Source organism: Mastigoproctus giganteus, chromosome 10 (genome assembly GCF_048544385.1).
Source record: "Mastigoproctus giganteus isolate SK-2022 chromosome 10, ASM4854438v1, whole genome shotgun sequence".
Lineage (NCBI taxonomy): Eukaryota > Metazoa > Arthropoda > Arachnida > Uropygi > Thelyphonidae > Mastigoproctus > Mastigoproctus giganteus.
In genome coordinates this window covers 215,582,408-215,599,016 of record NC_143584.1, presented here as the reverse complement: position 1 = coordinate 215,599,016, position 16,609 = coordinate 215,582,408, and the positions used below count along the sequence as shown (strand labels likewise).

The 16,609-nt window shown below is 38.7% G+C and overlaps 1 long non-coding RNA gene across 1 annotated transcript in view; it reads right to left on the bottom strand.

Moving 5' to 3' along the window:
- The window catches only part of LOC150079901 (uncharacterized), a 47,285-nt gene extending 31,790 nt beyond the window's left edge, over nucleotides 1-15,495 (bottom strand). The window contains exons 1-2 of the long non-coding RNA XR_016547545.1: nucleotides 15,457-15,495; nucleotides 15,173-15,281 (exon numbers count right to left, since the gene is read on the bottom strand). This is a non-coding gene — a long non-coding RNA (uncharacterized LOC150079901). The remainder of the gene's footprint in view (nucleotides 1-15,172; nucleotides 15,282-15,456) is intronic.
- Nucleotides 15,496-16,609: the final 1,114 nt, after the last annotated feature.

The following is a 16,609-nucleotide window of genomic DNA, read 5'->3' as shown; positions in this document are numbered from 1 at the left end:
TCTTGAACCAACCACGAGAAGCCCCAAAGGTTTCCGTAATTTCTTCAGTTTGTTTAGATTTGAGGTGATTAAACTGGAATATTTTTTTTTTATGTTAAATGGGGCTTGAAATTGCGGACTTCGTTATATCGAAGCTTCGTTATCAGAGGTAACGTTAACCGAGGTATGCCTGTATTCTGAATTACCCAGAGAGAGAGAGAGTGTAGAAGGAAATCACCAAGAAAGAGAAGAATGACCCCAGGGGCTCACATCTGGTGAGTATGGGCTTGGCACACCCAGTGTCCTGAGCTGGATATCATCATTCTTCTCTTTCTTGGTGATTCCTCTCTTTCTCTCTCTCCCCCTCTCTCAGGGTGCCTCAGGAATTTTTTTTTGGCTGGTGCACCATAAGATTGTTGTTATTTGTAGCCTTAGCAACTAAGGCCATATTGCTCTGGTGCGGTGGTCATTCCCTGACCTTTCCGCATGCTCCGTATTTGGTGGTGACGGGCTCGAACCCCGGTCTAATCAAGAAGCGTGTGCTACGTACTGCTGCTCCTTCCCACCTGGCTACGGAGGCGCCTCTGCAGCATAAGACTCAGGCTTCCTTGCACCATACGGCTAATAATAATAATGAAATTCTTCTCTTCCTTGGTGATTCCCTTCTACTTCTGACTCTCTCTGGATAACTCGGGAATTTTTTTTTTCCAGCTGGTGCAGCAAAAGCATCAGGTTTCCTTGCGCAAAATAGTTAATTGATAATAATAATATCCAGCTCAGGACCCTGGGTGTGCCAAGCCCATACCAGATGTGAGCCACTGGGGTTGCTCACAATTGGAAGGTAGAACATGTATTGTCATTCATTAATTAGCAATCAATGGGACAACATTAGCAATAAAATGGAAACACTGTGAATAGTATTTTGTTGGTTACTTAAAATTTGAAAACGGATTATAAAACATTTTATAATTACTTTGTAATCCAGACAACTAAAAATGATTGGCAGTAACGATAAATGTGTATTGCAATTTTTTTTAGTAATAAATGGTTTAGTCAATTTTCTCTACCAAGCTAAAGAAAACATTTCTACTCGTGTATTTCTACCAATATTTCTACTCTTGGTATAGATTTGTTGGGAAGAAAACTAATGTGATCTCTGTAGTTTGGTATATTTCTTAGGAATCATTCACAAGTACTTTGTGTAGTTACAACTGGAACCAAAACATTTTGGACTAACATTTCAATGTACTTCGTTTTGAATATCTTGATCAACACATTTTGAAGTACTTTGTATAGCCACAATAGGAACCAAAACTGTTTTGGAATTGTGAGATTAACTGTGTTTAAAATTCAACTATTGTTTGAAGGGGGTAGGGGAAGAAATAACAGATAGATGGTTGTACATGAATTGTTGCATTGAAGAAATATAGCCATTGTCTATAGATCAAAAGTTTTGATACACTGCATTATAGTGTTATATTTTCACTGACATAACTTATGTTTTAGTTTTACTATGTCATAGCATATAATATCTGGTTAAAGTTATTCTTAACTACTCATTTCTAATAAAGGAGTAATGCAAGATCATCTTGAACAAAAGCATTTACAATGATAATTAGAGCACACATGTTAAGGGGACATTTTTTCGAACTTGCTACCCTGAGATAGTCAAACTTAATTTTGATGTCGTACATTTCATTGGAGCAGTGGGCCATTGGGTCAAACTACTGCAGTAGATAATGGTTTGATTAAGTGGTTATTAATCACCATTACACTTCATGGAGTAATGATATGAACATTTAAACCATCTCTAGTTTAATATCTAAAGCTATGTCGATACAAAGGTGGGTACAGTGGTTAATAACATTAATATATGCCACTTCAACAATAAATTTATAAACTAATCAGAAATGCTGAAAAATGGAAATATGTAAGGTACTGATTTTGGTAACAGTAAACTCAAGATAATAGATTTTGAGAATGTACGAGACTCAATATAAAGCACTGTAGAGTAATTGCACAGCCTAGCATGAAGCTCTCTCAGCAATACAGTAGTATAAATGTGGCTATCACATTGTATAAGGCAATGGTTTGGCTCCATCTGGAATACTACATACAGGTTTGGAAAATAATTTTTTTTAGGAAACTTTGATTTGTTAGAAAGAATGAGAGAAGTGAAACAAGATTGATCAATAGCACAAAAGGGTTTCCTTGCCAAGATAGATTAGGTTGTTTGAATTGCAATGTCTGGAAACTAGGCATCTATGAGGAGACCTGTTTGAAGTGTTTAAGGCTTTAAACGGATTGAGTAAAAAAAATACTGATGGCATCTTTACTCTTTCTTTGATGCTACACTAGATTGAATTTAAATTGGAAAAATGTAATGAACAGGTGAAGTTTTTACGGCTGATTGGTGGAACAAACTTCCATCTGTCGTAGAAGTTGATAGCATAAATAGATTCAAGGCAGAACTTGACAAACACTTGGAGTGAGTGGATGGGTGAAATAAGGGTTTTTTCTTTTGGCTGATGCTATATAAGCTTGATTTCTTGCATCATGTGCATTTGGTAATGCTAATGCATTAGAGAATAGATGTGCAAAAAATTTGCTTTGAGTCAGATAGTAACTATTGGAATAAATTTCCACTTTGTGTCGTAGAACGAGATAGCGTTTCGGTTGAAAAAAATTTAAGAGAGAATTAGACAAGCTAATTAAAACAGATGACCAAATGAAGCAGGTAATTTTGTTTCTTTATGGCTGACACCCTATAAGCTTACACCATTTTGATAGATTACAAATTAATTTTTTAATTACAAATTACAGAATAGTTTAGGGCTAAAGCTTCAGGTTATGTAGGGACTTAAACTAAAGTACAAGTTAGTGCAATTACATCATTTCTGTACGTAGCAAACTACTTAAATTGTTATAAATTCTGTAATCTAAATTACTCCAATGATGACAACCCAGTTTGGAGTTATACTTCACAACTGGGTTGTCATCATTGCAACACCAGGGTACCTGCACACCTACTGATGAGGAGCCAATAACCTCCGAAACAGTGCTGTGTGGGTGATGATATCCGCTGAGAATAAGTAAATAGCCTTTTCCTAGGGTAAAACTTTATTATTCGAGCTATTGCAATATCATGGCAATTTATTACTAAATGCCAATTTATTACTAAAATAGTTGGCTTCGTAAGAAATGATGCAATTCCACTACTTGTATGTTACAAATTACATTAACATATCAAATTCTAAATTACTCTAAAGTTTATCATGTAAAAGTTCTCTTCATTCTTACCATACATGCTTGACACACAGTCATTATAACACCATACAAATTGTTCATTTTTTTTATCATTGTTGTCTAAGAAAAACAAAATCAAAGGAAGAGCATCCAGTTGATATAGAGGAACACTGCACTGTTGAGTCAGTTTGGTTTGACATAAGCACTGCGAAAGAAAAAAAAGAATAGGAGTGTGTTATAGGCCTAATGACTCGAATGAGTACAAGGAACAATTGTACAGAGAAATAGTGGGCTATAAAATCAGAATGTCTTATAATGGGGGATTTTAACTTCCCAGATATTGACTGGAACTTGTAGATTGGTCACTCACACACTAGTAAACGTTTTGTGGATTTATTGGATGATTGTTTACTGCAGCAGCATGTTAGAGAGGGTTATACTTTTGATCTGGTTATCAGCAGTGATCATTTGTGTATTAAGAATTTGAAGATAAAGGAACCAATAGGAGGTGGCAGTGATCACAGTGTAGTGATGTGGGATTTAATTAAAATATATAATTACCATCGGGGGTAAAGGAAACGGTTTTTTGTTTTCGTAAAGGAGAGTACAGTGGTCTCAGACAGTTTTTAAATTCTGTACGGTGGGATCAACTGACGATGTTACCAACAGTAAATTCTAAGTGGGAAGCATTCAAGGAATTAATCGTGGAAGCTACTAAAAGTTTCATATGTATTAAGAAATATTGTTCAAGATTTAGGCCTAAATGGTTATCAAATGAACTAATGAGACTCGTGACAGAGAAGAAAAATGCATGGGATGCATATAAATTATCAAGCCACTCAGAAGCCTATGGCAGATATAAGTTAGTCTGTAATCAGGTCACAAAGGAGGTTAGGCAGACAAAGGCAGATTACGAGAAATCTTTGGCAAAGGATTCTAAGAAAAACAGCAAGAATTTCTTTACTTATATAAACAATAAAAGGAAGAGGATAAATCTGACTGGTCCACTTGATATCGATGGTTCAACTGTTGTGGATCCTGCTCAGATAGCAAACAAACTGAATGAGTATTTTGCATCTAGATTCAGACATGACGAGTTGTTAAGGTTTGTAAATGGCAGAAGATTATCAAATTGTAGCAGGGTGCTTAATGATTTTGTAATAACTGAGATCAAAGTGGAGGAGAAGTTGTTGAAGTTAAACATAAGAAAAGCACCTGGGGTGGATGGGATCTATCCAGTTATATTAAAGGAGGCGGCAAAGCAACTAATCAAACCCTTATCCAATCAAATTGGTCAGGCAAGACTTCCCCTTAACAAAACCATGCTGTGTCCGAGCTATAACTGAAGTCTTGTCTAGATGATCCTGTAGTGCTTCTTTAACCAGTGCCTCCGCTAATTTTCCTGGAACAGAAGTTAAACTCACAGGTCTATAATTACTTGTGTTGGCCTTCGATCTTCCTTTCTGAATTGGGGTCACATTTGCACATCTCCAGTCTGTGGGTACCTCCCCTGAGTCCAAGGAAGCTCTCATAATTATGGCTAAGGGTTTGCTTACTTCCTTTGCTACCTCCTTTAATATAACTGGATAGATCCCATCCACCCTTTAAAAATTACAGCTGTGACTTGCAGGCTCTGAAAAAACGACAAGTGTTTGCCTTTTTATTTACATAATTGTTATTTTATATTGTACTTAATACGTAGTCTTATAGTTACGCTGGTTATTTTTATTTTAATTTAGATGAACAGTTTTTGTAGATATACGTAATACTTAATATACGTAAAACCATTATTTCGTTCGAATCTTGCAGCCATTGTTTATAGTGGTTGGGAATTCAAATTTTTAATTGAGGTAGTTAGGTAGCTCTAACGTATAATTTATAGAGTAATACGCTTCACTGTTTCTATTAGATAGCGTAGTATTGACATTTAATTAATTTAATTTATTGATTTTATTAATTTAAAATATCATGCCCCAAACTAGAGCAGCAAAGCAACGGGCACAAAGTGGCAGGAGTGCTGTGACTCGGGGAAGAACTGAGGGGGGCGATTCTCCAACGCATCAGAGCCTAAAAAAATGTGCGACGTGTGAAATGTTTGCCGAACTCTCTGGAACAGAACATGATATTGCCATGGGGGATGTCTTTGTGTGTGAGCGATGTAAGGAGTGTAAGGAAATCAGGCGACAACTCAGTGTTGTTATGGGCCTATATGAGAGTTTGAAGGACAGGGTGGATGCCCTTGAAAGATCTAAATTGAGGGGCCCATCAAGCTCTCAGCTGCCCACATCAACGGCAGAGCTCGGACTTGGTCATCACGCAACACAGCGGCAACCCCCAAAGCAGAATGCGCTTGTCCCTCAGGAACTAGTAGTTGTTGGTGACTCTATTGTCAGGGAAACGGGAAACATGCTTTGTAAAAAGGATAGGTGGAACAGGACCAGGGTATGTCAGCCAGGGGCAAAGGTTGATGACGTTGTAGAGCGTATATCATCTTTTAAGGGCACAAAAGGTGATATAGTTGTACACGTTGGCACTAATGATATTAAGAGTAGGAGACTGGCAGAATTACTTAACAAGTACAGGTCACTGTTGAACAAAAGCTGAGAATTAGGGTTGAATTTGAAAGTGTCTGCAATTCTGCCCAGACATGATAGAAGGGAGTATATGATGAGAGCCTTGTCGATCAATTCGGCCCTGGAAAGAATGTGCAAGGCTCAAGGGGTAGAATTTTTTTCAGCCTGGACTGTACTTGTTAACAGTAGAGACTGCTTCTATAGGGATGGGATACAATTAAATAGAAAGGGTGCAAGAATATTTGCTGATGCTATCGAGGCAGTGTTAGGTGGGTTGGAAAACTGATAGCTTGGGGGGATACAAGGACTAATAGTTTAACAGTAGCCGTAGGCAGAGGTGAAGGTGATTCTTGCACAACTTCTATTAGAATAAGTAGCAACCTAGAGCGTTGGGGGTTTCAGGGACGGATGGCAGTCATCCTGAAATAGGTGGGTATATGGGATGTGTTAGGGTAACTAGGAATAGTAGTAGGAGCATGTATGCTTGCATGTATACCAATGCTAGAAGAATAGTAAATAAATTTGATGAATTTGAAGTGTTGGACAAGACATCAAAGGTTTGGTTTGGTTTGGTTTTGGTTTTATTGGCGCATTAGCTACTAAGGCTATAACAAGACATCAAAAGCGGATATTGTTGGGATAGCAGAGACGTGGTGCCACACAGATATAAGGAATGCTGAACTGGAATTTGGGGAGTACAATGTCTACAGAAAGGATAGACAGGATAGAAAGGGAGGCGGTGTTATGCTGTTAATTAAGAAAAACATAAAATCAAAAGAAGTGCATCCAGTTGATATAGATGAACAGTGCACTGTTGAGTCAGTTTGGTGTAACATAAGCACTGCGAAAGCAAAAATAAGGGTAGGAGTGTGTTAAAGGCCTAATGACTCGAATGAGTACAATGAACAATTGTACAGAGGAATAGAGTGGGCTAGTAAATTGGAATGTCTTATAATGGGGGATTTTAACTTCCCAGATATTGACTGGAACTTGTGGGCTGGGCACTCACACACTAGTCAGACTTTTGTGGATTTAGTGGATGATTGTTTTCTGTAGCAGCATGTTCGAGAGGCAACCAGAGAAAGTAATACTCTTGATCTGGTTATCAGCAGTGATCATTCGTGTATTAAGAATTTGCAGGTAAAGGAACCACTAGGTGGCAGTGATCACATTGTACTGATGTGGGATTTACTTAAAGATTTCATTACCATCAGGGGTAAACGAAAGGGTTTTTGCGTCCGTAAAGGTGAGTACAGTGGTCTCCGACAGTTTTTAAATTCTGTATAGTGGGATCAACTGACAATGTTACCCACAGCAAATTCTAAGTGGGAAGCATTCAAGGAATTAATCATGTATGCTACTAAAAGTTTCATACCTATTAAGAAATATTGTTCAAGGTTTAGGCCTAAATGGGTATCTAATGAACTAATGAGACTCGTAAAAGAGAAGAAAAATGCATGGGAAGCATATAAATTATCAAGCGACTCAGAAGCCTATGGCAGATATAAGCTAGTCTGTAATCAGGTCACAAAGGAGGTTGGGTAGGCGAAGGCAGATTACGAGAAATCCTTGGCAAAAGATGCTAAGAAAAACAGCAAGGATTTCTTTACTTATATAAACTCTAAAAGGAAGGGGATGAATCTGATTGGTCCACTTGACATCGATGGTTCGACTGTTGATGATCCTGCTCAGATAGCAAACAAACTGAATGAGTATTTTGCATCTACATTCACACATGAGGAATTATTAAGGTTTGAAAATGGCAGAAAGTTATCAAATTGTAGTAGGATGCTTAATGATTTTGTAATAACTGAAAGCAAAGTGGAGGAGAAATTGTTGAAGTTAAACATAAGAAAAGCACCTGAGGTGGATGGGATCTATCCAGTTATATTAAAGGAGGCAGCAAAGCAACAAAGCAAACCATTAGCCATAATTATGAGAGCATTCTTGGAATCAGGGGCGGTCCCCATGGACCTGAGATGTGCAAAAGGATCCCCAATTCACAAAGGGGGATCGAAGGGTGACACGACTAATTACAGACTAGTTAGTTTAACTTCTGTTCTGGGTAAAATAATGGAGTCACTGGTTAAAGATGCATTGCAGGATCATCTAGACAAGACTGCAGCAATAATTCAGACACAGCATGGGTTTATTAAGGGAAAGTCTTGTCTAACAAATTTGATAGGATATTATGATGTGGTTACAAAGGAACTGGATGCAAAAAATAATTTTGATATCATATACTTGGATTTCAGGAAAGCTTTTGACACTGTTGCACACGGAAGACTATTGTACAAATTGGAGCAGAATGGTATTAAGGGTAAGTTGCTACAATGGATAAAAGGATGGTTAAGTGGGAGAAGACAGAGGGTGGTATTCAATGGGTGCTCTTCGTGGACTAATGTTATTAGTGGAGTCCCACAGGGTTCGGTGTTTGGTCCACTGTTGTTTTGTATATTTATCAATGATATTGATGAAGGTATATCAGGCTTAATGTCGAAGTTTGCAGATGATACAAAGTTGGCAGGGTTGTTAATGACAGTAATGGCAGTGTGCTACTGCAACAGGAGCTAGATAATTTAGGCAGATGGGCTAAGAAGTGGCAACTGAAGTTTAACCTTGACAAATGCAAAGTACTGCATATGGGTAGAAGTAACCCCAGAGAAACGTACCAACTGTGTGGTACTACACTTAAGGTGGTAGAAAATGAAAAAGACCTGGGAGTAATTGTGCAGTCAGATATGAAGTTTTCTGAGCAATGCAGACAGGCTGCCAGGTCAGGTCATGGGGTTTTGTCAATGATATATAGGAATTTTCCTAGCAGGGAGAAGGAGGTAATTGTCCCTCTGTATAAGGCAATGGTCAGGCCACGCCTTGAGTACTGCGTACAGGTCTGGAGGCCTCATTTTAGGAAGGATGTAGATTTACTTGAGCGTGTACAGAGAAGGGCAACAAGATTGGTGAGGGGAATGAAGGGATCCTCTTACCAAGAGAGGCTTAAGTTCTGCAAATTTCTGTGGCTGGAGACTAGGCACCTGCACGGTAATCTGATTGAGGTATATAAGGCCTTGAACGGGTTGAGCACGCTGAATTCTGATGGGATCCTTCCACTTGTTCAGATTACGAGCCTAAGGGGGCATAAAGTCAAATTAAGAAAAGACAGATGTAGAATAGATGTGTGGAAATTTGCCTTTCGGTAGCGGGTGGTTAATTGCTGGAACAAACTTCCATCTGTCGTTGTGGAAGTTGACAGGTTAAATAAATTTAAGGAGGAACTGGACAGGCATTTGGAGGGAATGGTGTGATTTTTTTTTTTTTTTTTTTTCTTTGGCTGATGCTGCATAAGCTCATACACTTGCTTTCTTGCATCACATGCCACTACTACTACTACTACCCCAGGTGCCTTTCTTGTGTTTATCTTCAACAATTTCTCTTCCACTTTACTCTCAGTTATTACAAGATTCTCTAGCTTACTGCCAGAGTTGAATACACCCCTGGCATTCCCCACGCTGAATAACTCCTCATGTGTGAATGTCGATGCAAAATATTCATTTAGTTTGTTAGCTACCTGAGAAGGTCATCAACAGTTGACCCATCGATATCAAGTGGACCAATCTGATTAATCCCCTCCTTCTAGAGTTTACATAAGTAAAGAACTCTTTACTGTTTTTCTTTGCATCCCTTGCCAAAGATTTCTCGTAATCTGCCTTTGCCTGCCTAACCTCCTTTGTAACTTGGTTACAGATCAACTTGTATCTATCATAGGCTTCTGTGTCACATGTGAATATATATGTATCCCATGCATTTTTCTTCTCTGTCGTAAGTCTCATTAGTTCATCTGACATCCATTTAGGCCTAAACCTTGAACAATATTTCTTAGTTGGTATGTAAAGCCTAGTAGCTTCCAAGATAAGTTCTTTGAATGCTTCCCATTTTGAATTTGCTCTTGGTAACATCTTCAGTTGGTCCCACTGTATAAAATTTAAATACTGTCTCAGACCATCATAGTCGTCATTACGAAAGCAATAACCCTTCCCTTTACCCCTGATGGTAGTTACCTCTTTGAGTAAATCCCACTTCAGCACACTGTGATCACTGCCACCTAGTGGTTGCTTTATCTGCAGATTCTTAATACATGAAGAATCACTACTGATAATCAAATCAAGAGTATTACTCCTTCTAGTTGCCTCCCAAACATGCTGATGTAGAAAACAATCATCCAATAAATCCACAAAAGCCCTGCTAGTGTGTGAGTGACCAACCCACAAATTCCAGTCAATATCTGGGAAATTAAAATCCCCCATTATAAGACTCTCTGATGTACTCTCACACTTAATTTCCCTGTACAGTTTCTTATTATACTCATCAGAATCATTAGGCCTACAGCACACTCCTACTCTCAATTTTGATCTCCCATTGCTTATGTCACACCAAACTGACTCGACACTGCACTGTCCAGCGATGTCGACTGGCTTCACTTCCTTGGATTTTATGTGTTTCTTAACTAATAGCATAACCCCTCCTCCATTCCTATCTGTAGACGTTGTAGTCCCCAAATTTCAGTTCTGCATTCCTTATATCTGTGTGACACCACGTCTCTGATATTCCAACAATATCCGCTTTGATGCTTTGAGCAATACTTCAAATTCATCAGATTTATTTACCAAACTGCTATCATTGGTGTACATGCAAGTATACATGCACCTGTTTCTATTCTTAGCTACCCTAACACAACCCATGTGTTTACTTGTACCGCAATGACTCCCAGCAGTCTCTGAAATATCCTGCATCTTGTTTTTCAGGCTTCTGCTCATTCCAATAGAAGCAGTGCAAGAATCACTTTCACCTCTGCCAGTGGATACTGTTAATCTATTAGTCCGTGTATCCCCCCCAAGCTAGCAGTTTCCCGACCCACCTAACACTGCCTCGATAGCATCAGCAAATATTCTTGCACCCTTTCTATTTAAGTGTATCCCATCCCTGTAGAAGCAGTCTCTCCTGTTAACAAGTACTGTACAGGCTGAAAAAAATTCTACCCCTTGAGCCTTGCACAATCTTTCCAAGGCCGAATTGATTGACAAGGTTTTCATCATATACTCCCTCCTATCGTGTCTGGGCAGAATTGCCCAGAATTAGCCGTAATTATGAGAGCATCCTTGGACTCAGGGGAGGTCCCCACGGACTGGAGTTGTGCAAATGTATCCTCATTTCACAAAGGGGGATCAAAGGGTGACGCAAGTAATTACAGACCAGTTAGTTTAACTTCTGTTGCGGGTAATATAATGGAGTCACTGGTTAAGATGCATTGCAGGATCATCTAGACAAGATTGCAGCAATAATTCAGACACAGCATGGGTATGTTAAGGAAAAGTCTTGTCTGACAAATCTGATAGGATATTATGATGTGGTTACAAAGGAACTGGATGCAAAAAATAATTTTGATATCACATATTTGGATTTCAGGAAAGCTTTTGACACTGTTGCACACGGAAGACTATTGTACATATTGGAGCAGAATGGTATTAAGGGTAAGTTGCTACAATAGATAAAAGGATGGTTAAGTGGGAGAAGACAGAGGGTGGTAATCAATGGGTGCTACTCTTCGTGGACTAATGTTATTAGTGGAGTCCCACAGGGTTCGGTGTTGGGTCCACTGTTGTTTTGTTTATTTATCAGTGATATTGATGAAGGTATATCAGGCTTAGTGTCAAAGTTTGCAGATGGTACAAAGGTTGGCCATGTTGTTAATGACAGTAATGGCAGTGTGCTACTGCAACAGGATCTACATAATTTGGGCAGATGGGCTAAGAAGTGGCAACTGAAGTTTAACCTTGACAAATGCAAGGTACTACATATGGGTAGAAGTAACCCCAGAGAAACGTACCAACTGTGTGGTACTACACTTAAGGTGGTAGAAAATGAAAAAGACCTGGGAGTAATTGTGCAGTCAGATATGAAGTTTTCTGAGGAATGCAGACAGGCTGCCAGGGCATGGGGTTTTGTCAATGATATATTGGAATTTTGCTAGCAGGGAAAAGGAGGTGATTGTTCCTCTGTATAAGGTAATGGTCATGCCTCGCCTTGAGTACTGTGTACGGGTGTGGAGGCCTGATTTTAGAAAGGATGTAGATTTGCTTGAGTGTGTACAGAGAAGGGCAACAAGATTGGTGAGGGGAATGAAGGGATCCTCTTACAAAGAGAGGCATAAGTTCTGCTAATTGCAGTGGCTGGAGACTACACACCTGCTCGGTGTTATCTGATTGAGGTGTATAAGGACTTGAACGGGTTGAGCATGCTGAATTCTGATAGGATCCTTCCACTTGTTCAGATTACGAACCTAAGGGGGCATAAATTCAAATTAAGAAAAGACAGATGTAGAATAGACGTGCGGAAATTAGCTTTTAGCTAGCCAGGTGGTTAATTGCTGGAACAAACTTCCATCTGTCGCTGTGTAAGTTGAGAGGTTAAATAAATTTAAGGAGGAACTGGAGTTAGTTGTTTGGTTTTTAGGAGCATTAGCAACTAAGGCCATATTGCTCGGGGATATGCGGTGGTCATTCTCTGATCTTTCCGTATCCTCCGTATTTGGTGCTGACGGGCTCGAACCCTGGTCTAATCAAGAAGCGTGTTCTACACACTGCTGCTTCTTCCCACCTGGCTACGGAGGCGCCTGAGGAACTGGAGAGGCATTAGGAGGGAACGGTGTGATTATTTTTTTTTTTTTGGCTGATGCTGCATAAGCTCATTACACTTGCTTTCTTGCATCACATGCCACTACTTCTATATCAAAACTCTGATCCATCTGCAATGGCTGTATTGGGAGTACTAAATTTCTTAACTGCATCAGACCTGAAAAAGGTAACAATTAATGTACAACCATCTAGCTGTTAATTCTTGCCTTACATCCTTCAAACAAAGGGTGCATTTAAACTTAGTTCATCTGACAGTTCCCAAAGTATTTTCTTTCCAATTGTGGCTACATGAAATACTTCAAAATATTTTGGTCAAGATGTTGAAAATGCTCCAAAATGTTTTGTTCAAATTGTGGTATATCAAGTACTTGTGTATGATTCCTAAGATGAAATACCCCAAATTGCATAGATTATGTGCCAGTTTACTTCCCAACAAATCTATATCCAAAGCAGAAACTTGGTTGAACAAACCGAAAAGCTTTCTTCAGCTGAACATTATTAAAAAATTAAAATAAAAAAACATTACTAGCAGCCAGTGGCATATCCAAGTATTATCGTAAGGGAAGGGGCCTTGTGCCCAGGCTTTTGAGTTTGTTTTTTTTTGACTGCCTCCTGTGTTCTTTTTCCTTAATTTGAAATTTTTGGTTAGTGTGGGCATATGCCCCCTCTAACCAAAAATTTTTGGTCATGGGGTCATTAATACCCCATGATCTGCCCTGGCAGCCTGTCTGCATTGCTCAGAAAACTTCATATCTGACCAGGTCTTTTGCATTTTCTACCTCCTTAAGTGTAGTGCTACACAGTTGATACGTTTCTCTGGGGTTACTTCTACCCATATGCAGTACTTTTTTAGCATTTTTCAATGTTAAACTACAGTTGCCACTTCTCAGCACATCTAACCAAATTTTCTATAGATCCTGTTGCAGTAACACACTGCCATTATTGTCATTAACAACTGTTAGACCGAGAGTTTCAGGATCTCTTAATAATCAGGCGGAATCTATTCTCTGATAAATAGCTAAAGCAGTGTCTTGGGATATTTTAAACTTTATTAAAAACGACGCCTCTTTAAAACTCTTCGGTCTACCCAAAATAAACCATTCAATTGTTGCAAATTATATCTCGGGAATCTGTGGGATAAGATCATAAAACTATATTCATTCGAAACCTATGTTTTAATACAATAAGAGAGCGGAAACTTATTCTCAAAGGAGAGTGAGTGTACAGACCAATAATGCTTTTCCCCATCGCCCTAGTTCAGCAAAGCCAGAACATCTCCGCTTTCACGCCCATGATGGTACTAGAAGGGGATTTATTGCTGCAGCGTGGGGGGGACGTTCAGTTGTCCCTGCGAAATGGACATTCCACGATGATTCTATCACTGTGACGTAGAACGAGATAATGTTAGCATATAAGAGATGGGAGGCACCAAGAAAGGGGAGAAGGAGAGACCTTTTAGCTTTTCCAACAGAGAGACTGGCAGGAGGGTGGAACGTCTAGCCGTTGAAAGTCCGGGGTCAAAACGATGTGAAGGGAAGGTTCTGCAGTCGTGTATCGCTCCAGCCTAAAGAACGGCCGAGGAGAAATCAAGACAAAAAGGAAGCATGGCTCAGAAGACCACACCCTAGTTTCTACCGGAGGAGAGGAGGTCCCACCGGCTGTCCTGAAGCAAGAGATTTAACTGGTAAGCCCTTATCTCATTTGTGCAAATGTAAGCTTAGAATATGACACAAACAGATACCATTTCAATACTTCCTTCCTAAATATTTAACCTTTGTGAATTTGATAATAAAATGGGAATTTCTCCCAGAGTAGTTGGTACGCAGAATCTTACAGCAAAGTGCTGGGGAGATAAGAACCAAGAGGGGATGAACCTGTTCACATTAGAACAGGTAAGACTGCCTAAAGGTGATGAGCACATCAAAAGTACTTTGGCCAAGGTTCTCCTGTTCCAACCGTTTTTGTTCTATGTTGAAGTGTTTTGTGAATTGAATTGTTGTAGCTTGTAAATCTAGAACCAAATAATAAGTCTATTGAAGGAATAGTTCCAGTGATTCCAGAATCCAGTATGTTGTAAGCAAATACCATATCCTTGTTCTGAACAGAAACCTAGAAGCTTATATATACACATAATTTTAACTTCTACACAAACCCACTAGATGGAATGTAAATCTTTATGCATGTTTTCTTTTGTGATAATAAATATTGTTATGTGTTACACAATGTCTCATTCTCTCTGCCGGTAATCAAATACACCAGTTCGAACCCAGGAGGGGTCATTGCGGGGGATCGAGTTGACATCCTGTGTTCACTCGATCTTTTAAACACAACGCGAATTCGATGCTGCAGCGATTGGGTGCTAGAACAGCATTTAATAGCCGAGAGGATTTTGTCCTAGCCCGACGATCATCTCATTTAGAACAATTGTCATAAGAAAAGTAATACAGCCATAGGTCGAGGGGAATAAACACAGAAAGACCAAGAGAAAGAGAGAGCCCCTGACACAACCTTGCCAAAATTACACTGTCCTCAGGCCCAATGGGATTTTCCAGATAAGTCATATGTCCAGTCCGCTTCTGGTAATCATTATCAAAAGTGCTTTAAAACTATAATTTTATAGAAATACAAAGGTGTATTTCTATATATATATAACATGAATTTATCACATACAACGTAACTTACTACATTATTCGAAGAAGAGGTTTAGTATAGCAGAGCCCTACCGATCTGTTCCCTTCTAATTTCACACCGTTGAATGAGCAGTTTGAAAATTGCACAGTCGAAGTTCCATCTACTCCAAAAATAGAGAAGAATTAAATTACCAATAGTTGAATTCATCAATTGGAAGTCGCTCGCTTCGAAAGCGACTTGGAGGAGATTATTTTCGCTTTATTCAAAATCTACAATTGAAAAAAACCAGCATCTTTCTCTTTATTACTTTTATGCGAATCATTAAAATCGCTTACTTAACATATTTAAGATATTCTCATAATCCTATAACCAATATCCACTGTAAATATCACAGTAAAGGAGACCGACCCAGATGTGCTCTCTACGAAGTCTACAATTAAAATGGCTCTCACCAAGCCGCTCCCATCCTGCGAGCAGCGTTTTCAGAAATTGCCTAGTATTAAACAACCAATCGTTAAATTTCAGTTCAAATAACACGCTATTTCTGAAAAAGTGCTCGCAGGATGGGAGTGGTTTGGTGAGAGCCATTTTAATTGTAGACTTCGTAGAGAGCACACCTCGGTCGGTCTGCTTTACTGTGATATTTACAGTGGATACCGGGCATAGGATTACGAGAATGTCTTAAACATGTTAAGTATGTGATTTTAATGTTAATGATTAACTCACAACGGAATTTGCATTTATTGTGGAACAGATATGCGAAATGAGGTAGAGTACTTGATTATTTTGTCTAAAAATGTAGTACTGGATGCATGTTCTGCATTTAGCTCCATGTGCATTTTGCGTCCGGCATCACTGTGGATGCGTAGCCAGAAAGCGGGCTTCAATTTTCGTGAACTCCATCACGAATTACCCTTTTATATAATAAATGCATTTTTTTAAGAAAACCAATTCCATTTTATACAAAACATGAATTTTTATTCAATTTGTACTTTTATTTTATTATTATTCAATTTTTATTTAATTTGTATTTTGTCTATTTTGCGATTATATAAAGCGCGTTTTTGATGCAGACCAAATCAATCGGAAAACAACGATCATGAGTAAATCTGGATTCTTTTTTCAGTTGTATAACAGCAGCAATGGGATAGCTGTAGGAATTTCTTCTGACAATGATTCAGTTTTGGTATTAAGGTGCAGAATATACCGTATATTGAGAATAGTGTCTTGTTTGATTTCATATGTAAAACCTATTGTGAAGTTAATTAGCATAGAAGTTGCTACTTCAGGGAAGGACATCCTGGTTGATATTATTCAAAGAGCATCGTTTAAGAATGCAGCAAGAACACATATCCAAAATGCATTAGTTAATATTGTTAACAAATGTTATTCCTCTTTGATTCAGTTTTAAGTCAATGTTTTGTTTCCTCTTCTTCTTATATTGTTTATGCGTAATTTCTTATTTTTGATGAAGCAAGCTTTGGCAAA